The sequence below is a fragment of the Palaemon carinicauda genome, chromosome 1, assembly GCF_036898095.1.
Source record: "Palaemon carinicauda isolate YSFRI2023 chromosome 1, ASM3689809v2, whole genome shotgun sequence".
Taxonomy (NCBI): Eukaryota; Metazoa; Arthropoda; class Malacostraca; order Decapoda; family Palaemonidae; genus Palaemon; species Palaemon carinicauda.
In genome coordinates, this window is record NC_090725.1 from 309382489 (window position 1) to 309402488 (window position 20000).

At 34.9% G+C, this 20000-nt stretch overlaps 1 pseudogene; it reads right to left on the minus strand.

The window, feature by feature from the left end:
- Nucleotides 1–8502: 8502 nt before the first annotated feature.
- On the minus strand, nucleotides 8503–15462 carry LOC137658692 (uncharacterized; annotated as a pseudogene).
- Nucleotides 15463–20000: the final 4538 nt, after the last annotated feature.

The window sequence follows — 20000 nt, forward strand, 5'->3', positions numbered from 1 at the left end:
TTCTCAAGGAGAAGAGCATCTACATCGTAGCTCAGTTGGCCTCGAAATTCATCGCAGTTCGAAAAGGTTTTCGTAGATATTACTTCGCCCGAGACAACTTCGCAATCCAGTACTATGGGATCCCGTGCGTAAGAGGAGCAAACTATCGATATCAGTTCGACAAAATGTAAGTTTATGACCTCCTCCAACGAAGGAGGTTATGTTTTACCCGCTCCTTGTGCGCATGTCTGTGTGTGTTAGTTTGTGAAGAGGTTCCTGGTCATAGAAGCGGTCTGAGCAAATATCTGGTTTATTACATCCGCCAACGAAGGAGGTTATGTTTTTATTATTATTATTGTTATTAAATTATTATTAAATGCTAAGCTACAACCCTAGTTGGATAAGCAGGATGCTATAAGCCCATGGGCCCCAACAGGGAAAATAGCCCAGTGAGAAAAGGAAACAAGGAAAAATAAAATATTTTAAGAATAATAACAACATTACAATAGATATTTCCTATATAAACTATAAAAACTTAAAAAAAAACAAGAGGAAGAGAAACTAGATAGAACAGTGTGCCCGAGTGTACCCTCAAGCAAGAGAACTCTAACCCAAGACAGTGGAAGACCTTGATACAGAGGCTATGGCACTACCCAAGACTAGAGAACAATGGTTTGATTTTAGAGTGTCCTTCTCCTAGAAGAGCTGCTTACCATAGCTAAAGAGTCTTTTCTACCCTTACCAAGAGGAAAGTGGCCACTGAACAATTAGAGTGCAGTTATCCCTTCACTAAAGAAGAATTGTTTGGTAATCTGTGTTGTTAGGTGTATGAGGACAGAGGAGAATCTGTAAAGAATAGGCCAGACTATTCGGTGTCTGTGTAGGCAAAGGAAAAGAGCCGTAACCAGAGAGAAGGATCCAATGTAGTACTGTCTGGCCAGTCAAAAGACCCAATAACTCTCTAGCAGTAGTATCTCAACGGGCGGCTGGTACCCTGGCCAACCTACTACCTTATGCCCGCTGTTTGCTTGTTCGTTTGTGTGTGTTAGTTTGGGAACAGATTCCAGGCCATGGAAGCTGTCAGAATACATATCTGGCCCTAAATTTAGTCTTGTAGAAGCATTTTAAGCATTATACATGCTGTCTGAACAATGATCTGGCAGTAATTTCAGCCTTATAGAAGTGTTTTAGACGTTATTATTATTATTATTATTATTATTATTATTATTATTATTATTATTATTATTATTCTATTATTATTTATTACTATTATTTTTATTGAGTTTATTATTATTATTATTATTATTATTATTATTATTATTATTATTATTATTATCATGTAATGACAGTTGCTGAGATTAACTGTTATATGAAAAGCTGGAAGTGATTAAATTTGGGAAGATCAATGTCAAAGACTAATTTACATTTGTATGTCTATCTTTTATTCTTGACTTAAAATACAGTAATATTAACAACGAAAACATTCCCAGTGCCTTGGAATATAATAGCTAATTTTATATCTATGTGAAGCAGCATAGATTAATTCTTAATAATCTTTGTGTACTCAAGAAAAAAAAATACGATTATAATGAGAAATGATATCATTCACTTTCTGGAATCATATTAGTTTTGGACACATGAGTTTGTTAGCTTGCTTAAAGGGACACTCGGGCATACTATTCTATCTTGTTTCTCTTCCTTTTGTTATTTTCAAGTTTTTGTAGTTTATATATGAAAGATTTATTTCAATGTTATTATTGTTCTTGAACTTCTCTTGTAGTTTTTCCTTATTTCTTTTCCTCCATGGGCTATTTTTTCTGTTGGAACCCTTGGGCTTATAGTATCCTGCTTTTCTAACTAGGGTTGTAGCTTAGCAAGTTTAAAGGTTTAAAGGTCGCTCATGAATGGCAGAGGCAAGTGACAGTGACATTGCCCTAGCAATCAGGACAATGTCCTAGACACTGACCATATATTATATGATCAGCGCCCAAGCCTCCTCTCCACCCAAGCTAGGACCAGGGAGGGCCAGGCAGTGGCTGCTGATGACTCAGCAGATAGACCTATAGGCTCCCCCTAACCACCCAACCTTAGCTCATAGGGATGGTAAGGTTGCAGACACTAATAGTACTAACGAGTCTGAGCGGGACTCGAACCCCTGACTGGCAAACACCAGGCAGAGACGTTACCAATCAGGCCACAGCAGCCCAAATAATAATAATAATAATAATAATAATAATAATAATAATAATAATAATATCTATTAGCAATATATAATGGACTAGACATGAATAACTAAATTTATCACCAACTAAATTTTTTTTTTTTTTTAAATTCCAGTTTGATGCTATCAACGAGGGAGCTCTAATCACAAAATGGATTAATGACGAGTTCCAGAAAATATCCACAAATGCAAATGTCGAGGACACTGACGCTGGTCCACAAGCATTTTCAATCAATCATTTACAGGTTCGTTCAACACAAATGTAAACGATCTTTATTATTATTATTATTATCATTATTATTATTATCATTATCATTATCATTATCATTATAATTATCATTACTTACTAAGTTACAACCCTAGTTGGAAAAGCAGGATGCTATAAGCCCAGGGGCTCCAGCATGGAAAATAGCCCAGTGAGGAAAGGAAGCAAGGTAAAATAAAATATTTTAAGAAGAGTAACAACATTAAAATAAACATAACCTATATAAACAATAAAAAGTATAACAAAACAAGAGGAAGAGAAATAAGACAAAATAGTGTGGTCGAGTACACCCTCAAGCAAGCGAACTTGTTGTTAGGACTAAACATGGTGGAGAAGGACACTCCAAAATCAATCCATTGTTCTCTATTCTTGGGAGTGCCATAGCCTCTCTATCATGGTCTTCTACTCTCGTGGGTTAGAATTCTCTTGCCTGAGGGTACACTCGGGCACAGTATTCTATCTTATTTCTCTTCCTCTTGTTTGTTCAAGTCTTTATAGTTTATATAGGATATATTTACTTTAATGTTGTTACTGTTCTTAAAATATTTTATCTTTTCTTGTTTCCTTTCCTCACTGGGTTATTTTCCCTGTTGGGTCCCATGGGTTTATAGTATCCTGCTTTTCAAACTAGGATTGTAGCTTAGCACGTAATAATAATAATAATAATAATAATAATAATAATAATAATAATAATAATAATAATAATAATAACAACAGATTGGAATTGGTCGTAATGAACACATCCGAAGTAGGCTGTGTGAATGGTAAACTTTCGTTAAATTAATACTGAATGCAAATAAGTATTATATTACAATCAAATTATAATCAAATATTGTTTAGAATCAAAATGAATAAATAATAACTAAAAAATTAATTATATTAAAAAGAGGTTTTTGAGTGAATATTCGATACTAAGTTTCTCACGTAACCTAAAGAGCACAATTTTCTTTATTTTTATTGATTGAGTGTCTTAAAAATTTATTTCATAAAGTAAACATTTTTATATCAATATTATGCTTAGAGTGAAAAAATAATAATAATTACAAAATAAACCTAAAGCTTATAAGCCATGCATATTTATAAAAAATTACTATGTATAATATTGAATTAATCAAGTATATATATTGCAAGTAATTACGTAGATTATTGAATTAATCAAGTATATTTATTCTACGCAATCAGGTACAATATTAAATTAATCAAATATATTTATTGCCAGTAATCAGGTACAATGTTAGATTAAGCAAATATATTTTTTGTAAGTAATCAGGTACAATATTAAATTAATCAAACATATTTATTGTAAGTGATCAGGTAAAATATTGAATTAATCAAGCATATTAATTGTAAGTAATCAGGAGCAATATAAAATTAATCAAGTATATATATTATAAGTAATCAGGTAAAATATCAAATTAGTCAAGTATATCTATAGCAAGTAATCATCTCAACTATTACTAAAATTTAAAGATTTCGATATACTTCTAATAATGATCACACTGATAATTGATATATTTATTTCTTTATATTTTGAATTGAGACTTGTTTTTTTTCCTTTACAGGCCGCATTTTACATCCTTCTTCTCGGATACTTAATCGCAGCTGTGGTTTTCTGCATTGAATCAATACTCACTATGCTATAAAAGATGTGTTCTCACTGTAATTATATTTACATCCTATCAAACCTTAGTTTTTTTTTTTATTTAATCTATCCGCTTTGCTACCTTTAGAGAGACATACATACAAAGATACATAAAGATACAGACGCACATTTATATATATATATATATATATATATATATATATATTATATATATATATATATACATATATATAAATATATATATATATATATATATATATATATATATACATATATATATATATATATATATATATATATATATATATATATATATATATATATATATATATATATATATATATATATATATCTGATGCTATAAGCCCAATGGCTCAAACAGGGAAAATAGCCCAGTAAGGCAAGGAAATAAGGAACAGATAGAATAGTGTGCCGGAGTGTTATATTCATTGAGTACAAGAAATATGAACATACTTTTTGCATAATAATGACACAATAATAATACTGTTTCAGAGGAGTATTTGTTTCCTTTCTCTCTTAGAAATATCATATATGAGCTTATTCCATCGTTACGTCCCTTACTGGTGAATACCAGACTGGGGTTCGAGTCCGACTCAAACTCGTTAGTTCCTTTGGTCACTGCAACCTCAATATCCTTGTTAGCTACGGAATGAGGGTTTTGGGGGAGCCTATATGTTTATCTGCTGAGTGATCAGCAGCCACTACCAGGCCCTTATTGGTCCTACCTTGGGTGGAGAGGGGGCTTGGGTGCTGATCATATGTATATATGGTCAGTCTCTAGGGCATCGTCCTGCTTAATAGGGCAATGTCACTGTCCCTTGCCTCTGCCTTTCATGAGAGGCTTATATGGTCAGTCTATAGGGGAATGTTCGGCTTGATAGGGCAATGTCAATGTCCCTTGCCTGTGGCATTCATGAACGGCATATATGGTCAGTCTCTAAGGCATTGTCTTGCTTGATTGGGCAATGTCACTGTCCCTTGCCGGTGCCATTCATGAGTGGCCTTTAAGCCTTTAAACCTTGAAACATGGGAAGGAGTCTCATTAAATAACTAAAAGTGATATGACTAATGAACATCGTTTGATTTTTACGACTCCGAATGGTTAAAGTAACTTTTCGACTGCAGCAGCACACTCTACATTAAGTGAAAAGTATGCTCAGAGGTTTCCATGCATATTTTCTGGAACTGAGGTCTGTAATGGCAAGAGTGTACCCAATTGCGTCTTTGTTTGTATGCTGTTATTGACCATCTACATTATGTTCTCCCACTACTATCAAAATTAAATATAACACGAAAAGGGACTATGCATTGATAAATTCAGTGTCTCTATTCAAATGCAAGGGGTTGGGGTATGCACCATTTTACCACAATGAATAGTTCTCCGATTTGGTCCACGAATGATTTCACACTAGTGGATTACGCAGCCTATCATGTAAAGGCTTAAAGGTTTAAAGGCCACTCATGAATGGCAGAGGCAATGGACAATGACATTGCCCTGTCAAGCAGGATAATGCCCTAGAGACTGACTATATGATCAGAGCCCAATACCCCTTTCCACTCAAGCTAGACCTATAGGCTTCCGCAAACACCCCATCCTTCACTCACAAGGATGGTGACTTGCAGCGTCCAAAGAAACTAACGATTTTGTGGGGGACTCGAACCTCAGTCTGGCGTTCACCTGTCAGGGACGTTATCACTTCGGCAACTACAACCCTGACCACATACATTATATTCTCCCACTACTATCAAAATTAAATATAACCCTAAAAGGGGACTATGCATTGATAACTTTAGTGTTTCTATTCAAGTTCAAATGGTTGGGGTGTGTACCATTTTACCACAATGATTAGTTCTCCGATTTGGTCCACGAGTGAATTCAAACTAGTGGAATTACACAGACTGTCATCAAAAAATAGCTGGGAAAGAGCTTAAGAGTACAAGTGTGAGAAGCAAGTTTGCACGAATGTGTATCTCATTGCCCTACCAATCAACCAATAAATCGTAGATAGTACCGTATAAAAATATACAAAATATAATATTTCTACAAACATCGAGGTAAATATTATAAGAAATTACTTTGATTAGAGTCTAATTACAGATGAACACCCCATGCAATAACCTCTACAATACTAGTCACTCCATACAACAGAAAATAAAGTCCAACAATAGTGTATCAACCAAAACGACAGTTTGTGACACTCTACCTATCTTAAATGCATCGATAAGCTTCCTGTAAATCATGGCCCTTCTTTTACAATATGTTTTTCAAACTATCTATCCAACTATTTGTTGGCTTTCCTTCCTTGGTCTATAAAGATTCTGAACAGCCACGAAGGCAGAATTCACAGTTATTTCAGACAAAGCAATTTCTTCCCTGCCTCCATACGGGTTTCATTTCTACAATAAATATTTTAGTTACCCTCAATAACTGATCATCGATACCTCTAGACTTAATAGATGCGTAGAGAAGAGGCAATTTGTAACAGCATATCAATGATCAGGAGTTTCTAACAGGGTTGTTTTGCAATGCAAAAGCTCCAAAATGAGGTAATGGACCACTATATAGGGCTGATGAGGGACATCGTGTTCATGGTGGCTAACATCAATGCATAAAGTGATACGGTTTCCATGCCACTTTCTTACTTAATTAAATAGGTGCACGACAGGAGCGTCCAAGAAACCATAAAAACATAAGAAGGAACATTGTGGACAATGAGGAACGTCCTTGTGAATCACTTAGGTGCCAGGAACTAGAGATAGAGACATGGTGATGCCTTTATCCGTGGAAGGTGGAGAGTTCCTTTGCACTGTGTGGATAACCAGTAATTCACCAGTTCTCTCCCTGGGGAATATGAAGTCCCAGTGTTCCCCTCCCAGTTATAAGTCCACGGGTAGTATTCGAAAGCACATTTAGTACCCATTGAAAAACGTGGATGTGCATGCCTTCCCCCTGCTAAAACTGATTTGCCTAGTGTTCAACAAATGTTACTCTTCAAATTTCAGGACGACCCTGCTGGCCACAAGGTAGTCTTAAATTAACTATCATTCCAATCTGCTTGCCTTTTATCTGCAGTCCAGAGAGAGAGAGAGAGAGAGAGAGAGAGAGAGAGAGAGAGAGAGAGAGAGAGAGAGAGAGAGAGACCCATGACCAATTTTTCTCTGCCAGCCAAATCTTTAGACCGTGGAGTCCCTTGCAACTCATGGCTGAAGATTACCCATTGTCTTCTTAGAGTGAAAGGCCTTTCTCATATAACTTTTTCTGATGGTGTTTACCATGGATTGTCTCTGTTTTCAGTGACTCTTCAACAGACTGCACAGTATTTCTTCTACATCAACTAAGGAAAGCTCATCCTGACTATCTCTCAGCCTTGTGCTAGGCCTTCGAACTGAATGGTACGGACCTTTCTCCTTATGGGAGTTGTCTATGCTACCAAGGAGTTTTGAACAGTCTTATTCTCCCCTGGAACTCATGCCCAAAAAGTGGGATTGGACCATTCTACTCAGAGCTATGATGTGCCTGACTATTTTTCCTCTATGAGTGGGTTATCTCACAGGGAACTCCTGTTCAAAACTGTTGGCCACTCATACTGATGGGGTCAGGATCAATAATATTCTTGCCTGACACAGAGCCACTTGATATATGACCCAATGTTTAACTACTTTTCATTCCCATTCCTCCTATACTTTTTTTTGGTTTGAATCATGGGATATTGTTTGTGCCCATTGGCTCCCTACAGCAACAAGAAGGCTTCATAGCACAATCAAGTGAGTGTATGCATAATCTGGAGAGGGATATGACTGCTTAACTCGGATAAGAGGTCACACAGTCAGGTCACCCCTCTGGTGATAGCTTTTAACAATAACCTATTATTGCGCTAGCTGGTGGAGGTTCCTCACAAGTCCTAGAATAGGTTTTTTCTTGGATCATGAGGAGACTGCTATTTATATTATGTAGTTTTATCTGCTTTCAAAAGGACATAAAATTATCTTTTCTTAGCCTATTGTTCCCTCATAAGTCTAGAGTGAAAGGTAAAATTACTGACTGTTCTATGCCCTTTTTTTCTTTTTTTAGGGCACAGTAACTTCATGCGCCAGATGACTGATGTAACTATGCTACATTCCTCAGTATCCATTCTAATAGTCAGATTCTATTTTATAAGTAACTCTCTTCTCTCCTTATATCGACGGAGGGAAATATGACTGTCTACCTAACAAACTTCTGGTGCGGTTTCACCCTAACAAGTAGATAAAGCTCTTCTGTGACTTAGTGTAACTTTGTCATAATAGTACTGGACCTGGCACCAGCCACTACTACATTTCTATGCCTAGCTGATTAAGAAGGTATCAGTGTCATATGCATAACTCTCAAAACAAGACCAGGGAAAATTGCACATCCTAGCCGGTAAGACTGTTCAGGTCCAATTCATATGGATTGCCTCCCATCAAGGAGTCTTTCTTAAATATAAAAAATAAAAAGTCTATATTAGCGCAGGAACAAATACCAAATACTCAGTCATTGATATTTTTTCTAGCTATGCAAACCCAAGTCACATTCATAAATATCCCCCATCAGCTTATACATTTCAGTGCTGAGGCTGAAGGTAAAAGGTGGCTTGACTCAGTCAGACAGGTGTGTGGCTAGATTCTCATCACCCATTGTGGTTACATCTTGCACCAGATAGTAACCCTGATTGTTAAAAAAAACTCAGGTCCTTTTTTTATTTTATAAAGCATACATTTTGCTTAATGATATATAAATCTCTATATACTTGTTAATATTGATGTACCATATTCTGTACTATAAAATACTATAAAGTCCCGATGTAATCTTCAACGGTTAATAATTAAAGTAAATTAGAATTAAGACGGCAAAATCTATATCATTCATATTTTCCCATATAGAAAACGACGCATTAGGGAAGTACGATACTCAATTGAAGCAAACTTAACCACAAAAATAAGAGAGTAAATAAAACAAATTGATTCTTTATAAACGATTACCGCATTCTCAAAGAACTTAGTCCAAATCAAAAAGCTTACTTTCAAATTCTTTATAGGCCCCTACTGCAGTGTTTTCAGTTTGGTTCTACATATATGAGATGGATGCGATATACCTAGAAAAAAAACACATTTTAGATTTCATCTATTGCCAATTAGTCTTTTGCATACTATGCTAACTCTTAAAGGAAGCTATATTACGAAATAATCCTCTCAAAGTTCTCCCACTCAAAAGTTACAATTGCATTACAGGACACTGTTGTTCGAGAAATTCTACAAAACGGAATTTCCGGCTTAATGTTTGAGATTCTTTATTTATTGCAACAATCTTTCCAATCTGTATACTATTTGATCACAAAAAGCCTCAATAAATTGTGAACCAACTGCAGCAGTATTATAAGAAAATATCATTGAAAACTTATCACAGAAGGTGTGGCACTCAATTTCTAATGGAAACTCTGATAGGTGAACAGAAGATGACCTGAGAAAGTTTGCGACCTGAACATGGTCTCCTCCTTTGGTAACTTTAGAAGTCACGTCGCCCATGTTAGAGGTTAGAAAGTCCCCTGAGTAGCTCTTGTCCCCTAATAAGTATTCCTTTGTGTAAGGAGGGTTCTTTGAAGTTGGATTTTCATAAGCTTGCCATAGTAGAACCTTTCCTGAATCTAGAGAAAGAGCAATGTCTTTGTGAAGTGAACGTGCGTAATCCCAGAACAGATGATCACCAGCCTTTCGTGGAGTTTCTTTGTAAATGACTAATGGATAACTAATGTGTAAGCCCAGTGCTTTTGGCATCGGAACCTTCCAGTATCGGCGTAAATTGACCAAATGAAAACACTGGATTTCATATGAGTCTTGGATAGTGCCATTCTTGATTAGAAGGTCAACTAGGGCCACATTGACAACTGCAGAAAACCCAGAGTTGAAAGTAACATTTTACATTTTTTTGGAAAGTTCCTTTGTTATGCTATGATTTAATATCTTGACTAAACTTGCAGGATTTCTTTCTTCAGTAGGTGCTGGAAAAGCTGTGATTATGAGTGGCTGGACAGTATTGTATTTCTGTACTTCTTCGGCAATCTCTTTTTCGAGTGAAGAATTTGTTTCCATCAGATGCCTCTTTTCTTTCACTACCTTGACTGTCTGCTCATCAGAAACAAAAGCTCCAAGAGGATCGTTACTAATAGGTTTGTTAGCAATTACATCATTCAGCAGAGACACAAAATGGCCCATTATTTGGGTATTTGTAGTACCATCAGTGAAGCAGTGAGCTAACCCGAAGAACATATAAGAATTGTGCATCTCTCTTGGATCATCCTCCCCTGCCTCATATTCCAAATCCGTTGGCGAAAGGAGCATCCTAGCACAGAACAGTGGACCAGTCTCTGTATTGTATCTATAACTGTGGAGAAATTTCCTTACTTCTTTGATCTTGTGGTTTTGAAGTACCTAAAAGCAATACAAACTTAAATATAAATTAAGATACAAATGCAAAATTGGATAACTTTCGTCTATTTGAAGCAGTGCAAGGGTAATTCCTCTGTTGAAGCTCTACAAACTTCACTTATCTTTATGAGATGAAATAGACATCATATCATATTTCTAAGTAAGCATATCAAACAAACAATATGCCATATATGCGTAGGAGAAATACTAATCCTTAAAGTCTATCTCAGAGTTGGTTGCTCTTCTGACCCATTGTTCACCAGAACGATCGCCAAGACAAAGACTCAGAGCTGGACATTTCCTGTGACAGGTTATAAAATTGCTAGAAAAACAATATGCTATTAAGAAGCGCTCGTCTCTCTCCTTGTAAGTGCTATATCAGTTTAAATGGTTGCGGTAAAATATTCAATCTTATCGTTTCACATATTACCTGATGTGGCAGGTAATAAAATCGTTAGCAAGAATAGTCTGCTCAAAATTTTGATTTTTCACACAGAGTACTACACAATCTTTGCTATTTATTAACATTCGCCTTTTCCGACTTACCTGTACAGAAGACATAGGGCCCTTCTCACGTGATTCTCTTCAAGTGGAATTTGGCTCTTGAGATCCAACTGATACCAAATCAGATAATTTCCAAAGTTATTGCACAGCTCAAAACTTTCTTCCCAAATTGTGGCTTTTCTGATCCATTCGCCCGAGAAGAAATTATCCTTTGAACTGTGGAAATATTGTGCATATAAGGGTCTATACCATAGCGTTTGCCGCAAAACTGCCTGGAATTTTTGGTTTTAGGAAATTTTTCTACTGAATAATATAGTGAACTTTACCTTATTAGCTGAAAAATTATCGTGAGAGGGCCTATAAGTTTATATATGCAAAAGTTGACAATGTTACCTCTCTGAGAATGAAAGCTTATCCATATCCAAATTTTGGTCCAGGGTAGTCACTCTTGCTAGAAATTCCTGCAATAGTGATAACTGTAGTTAACTGCCAGAGTAGATGTTCAAACAAATAAATGTCAAGTGATGCTAGAATTGCTTAAGCGGTGAGGAAGGTTATTATACGAAAATGCATCTAGAAATGTATATATACATATATATATATATATATATATATATATATATATATATATATATATATATATATATATATATACATACATCCATATATATACATATACATACATATAAATATATATATATATATATATATATATATATATATATATATATATATATATATATATATCATTATCATTAGCCGTTGTTAGTCCACTGAAGGACAAAAGTCTCAGACATGCTCTTCCATGTTATTTCTGTAATAAATTTCAACTTCAGATAAAGTAATGTTACAATCATATTTTTACCTCTTAAGTTACTATTCCTTTGAAGTGGGTATAAGTCAGTATTGTTGCAATCATATTTTTTACCTCTCAAGTTACTATTCCTTCGAAGAGGGTATAATTCAGTATTGTTGCAATCATATGTTTTACCTTTTAAGTTACTATTCCTTCGAAGAGGGTATACTTCAGTATTGTTGCAATCATATGTTTTACCTTTTAAGTTACTATTCCTTCGAAGAGGGTATAATTCAGTATTGTTGCAATCATATTTTTTACCTTTTAAGTTACTATTCCTTCGAAGAGGGTATAATTCAGTATTGTGGCAATCATATTTTTTACCTTTTAAGTTACTATTCCTTCGAAGAGGGTATAATTCAGTATTGTGGCAATCATATTTTTTACCTTTTAAGTTACTATTCCTTCGAAGAGGGTATAATTCAGTAGTGTGGCAATCATATGTTTTACCTTTTAAGTTACTATTCCTTCGAAGAGGGTATAATTCAGTAGTGTGGCAATCATATGTTTTACCTTTTAAGTTACTATTCCTTCGAAGAGGGTATAATTCAGTAGTGTGGCAATCATATGTTTTACCTTTTAAGTTACTATTCCTTCGAAGAGGGTATAATTCAGTAGTGTGGCAATCATATTTTTTACCTCTTAAGTTACTATTCCTTCGAAGAGGGTATAATTCAGTATTGTTGCAATCATATGTTTTACCTTTTAAGTTACTATTCCTTCGAAGAGGGTATAATTCAGTATTGTTGCAATCATATTTTTTACCTTTTAAGTTACTATTCCTTCGAAGAGGGTATAATTCAGTATTGTTGCAATCATATGTTTTACCTTTTAAGTTACTATTCCTTCGAAGAGGGTATAATTCAGTATTGTTGCAATCATATGTTTTACCTTTTAAGTTACTATTCCTTCGAAGAGGGTATACTTCAGTATTGTTGCAATCATATGTTTTACCTCTTTAAGTTACTATTCCTTCGAAGAGGGTATAATTCAGTATTGTGGCAATCATATTTTTTACCTCTCAAGTTACTATTCCTTCGAAGAGGGTATAATTCAGTATTGTTGCAATCATATGTTTTACCTTTTAAGTTACTATTCCTTCGAAGAGGGTATAATTCAGTATTGTTGCAATCATATTTTTTACCTTTTAAGTTACTATTCCTTCGAAGAGGGTATAATTCAGTATTGTTGCAATCATATTTTTTACCTTTTAAGTTACTATTCCTTCGAAGAGGGTATAATTCAGTATTGTGGCAATCATATTTTTTACCTTTTAAGTTACTATTCCTTCGAAGAGGGTATAATTCAGTAGTGTGGCAATCATATGTTTTACCTCTCAAGTTACTATTCCTTCGAAGAGGGTATAATTCAGTATTGTTGCAATCATATTTTTTACCTCTTAAGTTACTATTCCTTCTAAGAGGGTATAATTCAGTATTGTTGCAATCATATGTTTTACCTTTTAAGTTACTATTCCTTCGAAGAGGGTATACTTCAGTATTGTTGCAATCATATTTTTTACCGCTAAGTTACTATTCCTTCAAAGTGGGTATAAGTCAGTATTGTTGCAATCACATTTTTTACCTCTTAAGTTACTGTTCCTTTGAACTGAGTGTAATTCAGTATTCTATCTGGTAATCCTTTATTTGAGTATTGCAAAACCAGGTTCCAAATGTTTGTTTAAATATATTCTGTAATATAGAGATTCACATATATCAGCGGCCAATGGGTTTATATCATATGAAGTGTGATCAAACAAAGTTTTTATGCTGTGACATGTGTTTACTTCGTCATTTGTCAAGCAAGATATTTTAGGAGGGAAATACATACCAAAGACTTTCGCTGATGATATAAAGGAATTCATAAATTACTTTATAATTACGTGAGTCCTTGAGTTCGTTTGCAGGTTCTAATATACATAGCATAATTTATTTATATCCAACATCAATCTACAAAAGAAAATAATAGAGATGTATGTTCTTTTGGATGACACTATCTGAACCTCTCTACAATGCAGTTGATGTTTACATTGTACTGCAAATGAGTTGCATTTACGACATCTTTAAGTTATCTCTTAAGTGCTCTCTCAAAAGTTATTTTTCGATATCCGAGGGAGGCCGATTTTCGGCGGCGCCGTCAATTACTCGTAGAATACTTTACATATCTAAATGAAATTTTCATGGATTTATGGGAGGGACATTCACTTTGTCCATACCAGTTTTCATATTGATATCTGCCATAGAAAAACCACAGCAAACGTTCATTTCGGTATGGGTTGAATAGTTGTTTTTGGCGGTAGAGTAACTTGTTCCTAGAATAATATATGTATCCCAATGAAAATTCCAGGGATTGATGTGAAACAGTTTCTCTATTCCTGTCAGATTTCATGGTAATATCTACAATTGAAAAGACTCAAGTCTCATGAACCCTCATGAATATGCTGGGGTCAATAACCTTAGATGTCAGGAAGGCAGAAAACCTCAAATCAATCAATCAGTCTTAAATATGCTTTTGAATGTAGCAACATTACAGTGAACTGCCTGAGAGAGAGCAACATAACGAGGGACAATGCCGATCTCATAAACAATATCCGTCCTGAGTTGCACCTGCTAGTAATAATAATAATAATAATAATAATAATAATAATAATAATAATAATAATAATAAGAAGAACAATAATAATAATAATAATAATAATAATAATAATAATAATAATAATAATAATAATACCAACTTGTAGAGAAGACACAAGGTCATTTTCAACTGATTCTCTTCAAGTGGAGCTTGGCTCTTGAGATTCAACTGATACCAAATCGAGAGATTCTTCATAAATTGTGTTTTTTTTAATCTATTCGCCCATTAAGAAATTATCCTTTGAACTGTGGAAATATTTTGCATATAATGCTCTATTTTATATCATAGCATTATTCTCTAGTCTTGGGTAGTGCCATAGCCTTTGTACCATGGTCTCCCACTGTCTTGGGTTAGAGTTCTCTTGCTTGAGGGTACACTCGGGCACACTATTCTATCATATTTCTCTTCCTCTTGTTTTGTTAAAGTTTTTGAAGTTTATATAGCAAATATTTATTTTAATGATACTGTTCTTGAAATATTTTATTTTTCCTTGCCTCCTTTCCTCACTGAGCTACTTTCCCTGTTGGAGCCCCTGGGCTTATAGCATCCTGCTTTTCCAAATAGGGTTATAGCTTAGCAAGTAATACTAATAATAATAATAATAATAATAATAATAATGATAATAATAATAATAATAATAATAATAATAATAATAATAATAATTTGCACGAAGTGCCTGTATTTCTTTTTCTATAGAATTTCGCTGATGAATAATATAGTGAACTTTATCTCATTACCGTGAAAAGAAATAAAAGATTATATATGGAAAAGTTGACAAGGTTACCTTTTTCAAGATGAGAGCTGAAGAATTCCTGCAGTTAACTGACGTAATAGATGTTCAAACAGATTAATGTCAAGCAATATTAGAACTGGCTAATAGGTGAAGAAGCTATAAGATTCTGCCATATTGCTTGTGCAAGATGTTAAAGCACATAAATGTCGGTGGGGGGTTATTGATTTCCTTATCGCGCGGAAAGGTAAGACTTATCTAGATAGATAAAGGATTGTAATGCTTAAAAATCACTGATAACAGTTATTGTTGGTATGAAGATATTAGTATCTAAAATGCACTATGACATGACGCATGAAAAAATAAAAGATATAGGTCGATTATTATAAATGATAATCGTGTTTTTACTCCGATATACTCTCTCATCTAAATCTGTTATCCTATACTCAATTTTTTTAATGAGGAGCATTTGCGCTGACTCGCAGGGGTGCCCTTTTAGCTCGGAAGAGTTACCTGCTACCTGATTGGTTAGAATTATCTTTTTCCAGCCAATCAGCGATTAGGAAACTTTGAATATAGTCTCACACTATACAGAAAGCTTTAGTGAACTACATGATCCGCTAGATTTGATTCTTGTGTATATCTTTGAAGTATTTAGAGAATTATACGGCATAGTCCACTTCTTCTTCTTCTGTGTCTGCATCTTTTCCCACTTTTATGTGGGGTCGATGTTTCTGCCCAGCGTACTCCATCTACCTCTGTCCCACACTTCATCACTGGTTAATACCTTTGATCGAAGGTCATCCTTGACACAGTCCATCCACCTTCGCTTTGGTCTCCCTCTCCTTCTCGTTCCCTGTACCTCCATTTTCATCACTCTCCTCCCAATATACTGTTCATCTCTTCTCATGACATGACCATACCACCTTAGTCTACTTTCTTGGATTTTATCTGATAGTTCTCTAACTCCTGTGGTACCCCTAATTACCTGATTCCGTATCTTATCTCTTCTTGTCACCCCACACATCCATTTCAACATTTTCATCTTTTCCACACCCAGTTTCTTCTCTTCTTTCTTCTTTATTGCCCACGTCTCCGCTCCATACATCATTGCCGGTCTCACAACTGTCCTGCGTACTTTACCTTTCAACTTAACCCCTATTTTCCTGTCACATAGTACACCACGGACTTTTTCCTTTTCTTCCGTCCTGCTTGTATTCTATGGTTTATTTCTGGCCCCAGATCACTGATATCATTAATAACACGGAAATGATAGATCCAATCTAGTTTTTTCCTTATTCCTTTCACAGCTATGATACTTATTTGATGGCCATTACGTAACACTTTTCGTGGAATGATCTTCCTAATCGGGTAGTTAGTAGAACTTCAAAAGTTCAAACTTGCAGCAAATGTTTTTATATTGAATAGGCTGATATAAGTCCTTTTATAGACTATAAATGAAATGTCTGATTTAATGTTGTTAATGTTTTTAAAATATTCTATTTTAATTGTTCATTACTTATATATCGTTTATTTATTTCCTTATTTCCTTTCCTCACTGGGCTATCTTTCCCTTTTGAAGCCCTTGGGCTTATAGCATCTTGCTTTTCCAACTAAGGTTATAGCTTTCCAATTCCGTCTGTTTATGGTCTTTCTATGTCACTCTATAACTGTAAATTTTCTTAGCTCATCAAACGATCGTCTTTGGTCCCTACCCCTATTCCGTCTGCAATCTCTAGGGACCCATTCTGCTATTCTTAATGTCCATCTATTGTATGTCATTCTCATTATATGTCGAGCACTTGTCTTTTTCTTTTTCTCACATGTTATTAGATTATTCTCTATTTCAGTTTCCTCACGTATCCATGTTGCTCTTTTTCTGTTTCTTGGTGTTATTCCTAATATCAGTCTATCCATACCTCTCTGAGTCGTAACGAGCTTATGTTCTAAGGGTTTAGTAAGGCCCCAAGTTTCTGATGCATTGGTAGGACCATCTGATTAAATAATTTTCTTTTAAGAGAAAGTGGCAGTTTACATTTCATAATATCATTTTGTTTACCAAATGATCTCCATCCCATGCCTATCCTTTTAATTTCGGTCTCGTGTCCTGGGGAATCACTTACTGTCTGTCCTAAGTACGTATATTCATTAACAATCTTACATATTTGTTGTCTCTGCATTTTCATTGAACATGAACTCAGTTTTACTCATATTCATTTAAAGTCCTACATTTCTGCTTAATTGAATGGCAATAAATAGTGTAACTAGAGATATGTTTTTTGTCATTGTAGAGGCGATTGCTTTTTTAATAATCACAAAAGTGTAAGCAATTTTAGCATATTAATCAGAAGGTAAAACTTAGAAAAGCAATTTCAAATAATGGTTCGAGATCTAATGACCATTCATTGCCTAAACTTTAGGAAAGCAGACAATAGTGATAGAAAAATTGAAAACGATTAAGGAACTGATTTTTTAAAATGACCATTTTTTTTTTTTTTTTTTTTTTTAACAAACTTTACTGGATGTCCCCAAAGCTGCCATGCCCATTTTGGTCTTACACTCGGTTAGATAATGTTCATTCTATACTACAGGACTAACTGCTTGAGAAACTTGAAGGAATGAATATAGTGAACTTACCCGGAGTAGTAGACGGTAATATCTAGGTTAAAACAAAATATTAAACTCTTGCAGCGTGGAACGTGAACGTAGGAAACAGAATGAACAGTTCTTCTTTAGTCCAACTTGTCTTCAAGGTGAACAGTTTCCTATTGTTTTGTATTCCATCAGATGACATAAAAGAGACTTAAATTTATGATGTATTATGGCAGAGTAGTGTGCTTTGGCATGTTTCCGAAAAACAGAAAATGAACCAAAACACATTTCAAACTGGGAGCAAACATGTTTTGAAATATCTTGATTACCCTTCGCAAAAAAAAAAAGAAAAAAAAAATTACTAAGATGAATTTGGACAAACGAGTTCGCAAATCCAATTCGAATTTCATCACATTATATAATCAAAATTCAATTCAGCACAAGAAAGTTCAAACTTGCAGGAAATGTTTTTTATGCTGAACCGGCTGACATAAGTCTTTTTATAGTTTATATATAAAATATGTCTTAATGTTTTTGATGTTTTTAGAATATTTTATTCTAATTGTTCATTACTTCTTATATCGTTTATTTCCTTATTTCCTATCCTAGCTTAGCTATTTTTCCCTGTTGGAGCCCTTGGGCTTATAGCATCTCGCTTTTCCAACTAGGGCGGTATCTTAGTTATTGATAATGATAATAACAGAGAAAGTTTTCTATTAACCAGGTTTATTTTTATGAGGAAATTAGGTATTCCACTGGATATCGGAGAAATCTTATTACTAACTAGTAGGGCACTCAGTAGAGCACACACCTCAGCCCCAGCAGCTTATTTCTAGACCTTTAGCTCGACCTTGACCATGACCTTTGACCTGAGACTTTCAAAATGGACTCACTTCTACGTCTTAACATAAAAATTAATCCCCAATAGTTTCACTACTCTATGAGTAAAATTGCGGCAAGGAAGTTGTTCACACCCAACACACCTTTAGCTTGACCTTCACCTTGACCTTTGACCTAGGACTTTCAAAATTTAGTTACTCACACACAACCGACCTTTTGCTCGGCCTTGACTTTGACCTTTGACCTAGGTTTTCCAAAATTTAGTCACTTCCACGTCTCATCATAGAAATTAATCCATGAAAGTGTCACTATTCTATGAGTGAAATTATGGACAGGAAGTTGTTCGTAAACAAACAAACAGACAAACAACGACGAAAACAAAACCTCTTCCCAACTTCGTTGGCGGAGGTAATGATTTAGTGAAGGTAATTCTGTTTATCTTCCAGTTTCCAGAGCCTTTATTATGGTCCGGTTTTGGCTGTATGATGTTACCGACCCGAGAGGTCATTTATACAGAGGACATGAGAGAGTAGTGAAAAGATAAACTTCAGGGTTTTAATTCTGTCTTTTTATCCTTGATATGCACTCCTCTCTCTCTCTCTCTCTCTCTCTCTCTCTCTCTCTCTCTCTCTCTCTCTCTCTCTCTCTCTCTCTCTCTCTCTCTCTCAGGATGCCAGAAAACTTTCAATCAATCAATCAATCTCTCTCTCTCTCTCTCTCTCTCTCTCTCTCTCTCTCTCTCTCTCTCTCTCTCTCTCTCTCTCTCTCAGATGATAGATGAAGAGCTGTTTTCATATGTTAGTTAATATATTGACTCTTGTTATCATTATAATAACCATTACATGTTAGGATAAAGAGTTAACTATGTAACAAAACTGTAAAATCACAAAACGTTGCAGAAGTTTTGAACTCTGAGTGTGTGAAGGTTTGTTAATTTCTCTCTCTCTCTCTCTCTCTCTCTCTCTCTCTCTCTCTCTCTCTCTCTCTCTGATTATAATTTGTTGGAGGAAATTCTCATGCACCCTCTCTCTCTCTCTCTCTCTCTCTCTCTCTCTCTCTCTCTCTCTCTCTCTCTCTCTCTGATAATAATTTGTTGGATTGAATTCTCATGCACCCTCCTCACTTTGGTACATACTGAACAAGCATCATTGTAATTGACTTGAATTTTATTTTGTATTCCATATGAATTCTCTTTATATAACTTATATAATATATAGATGTAAACAATATTATTGTTACTATGTGCTCAAATGTCTGACGACAATGGGCGCAGTAAATTGAGTCAAATAAAAGATCTTCTTTACTGCCAAC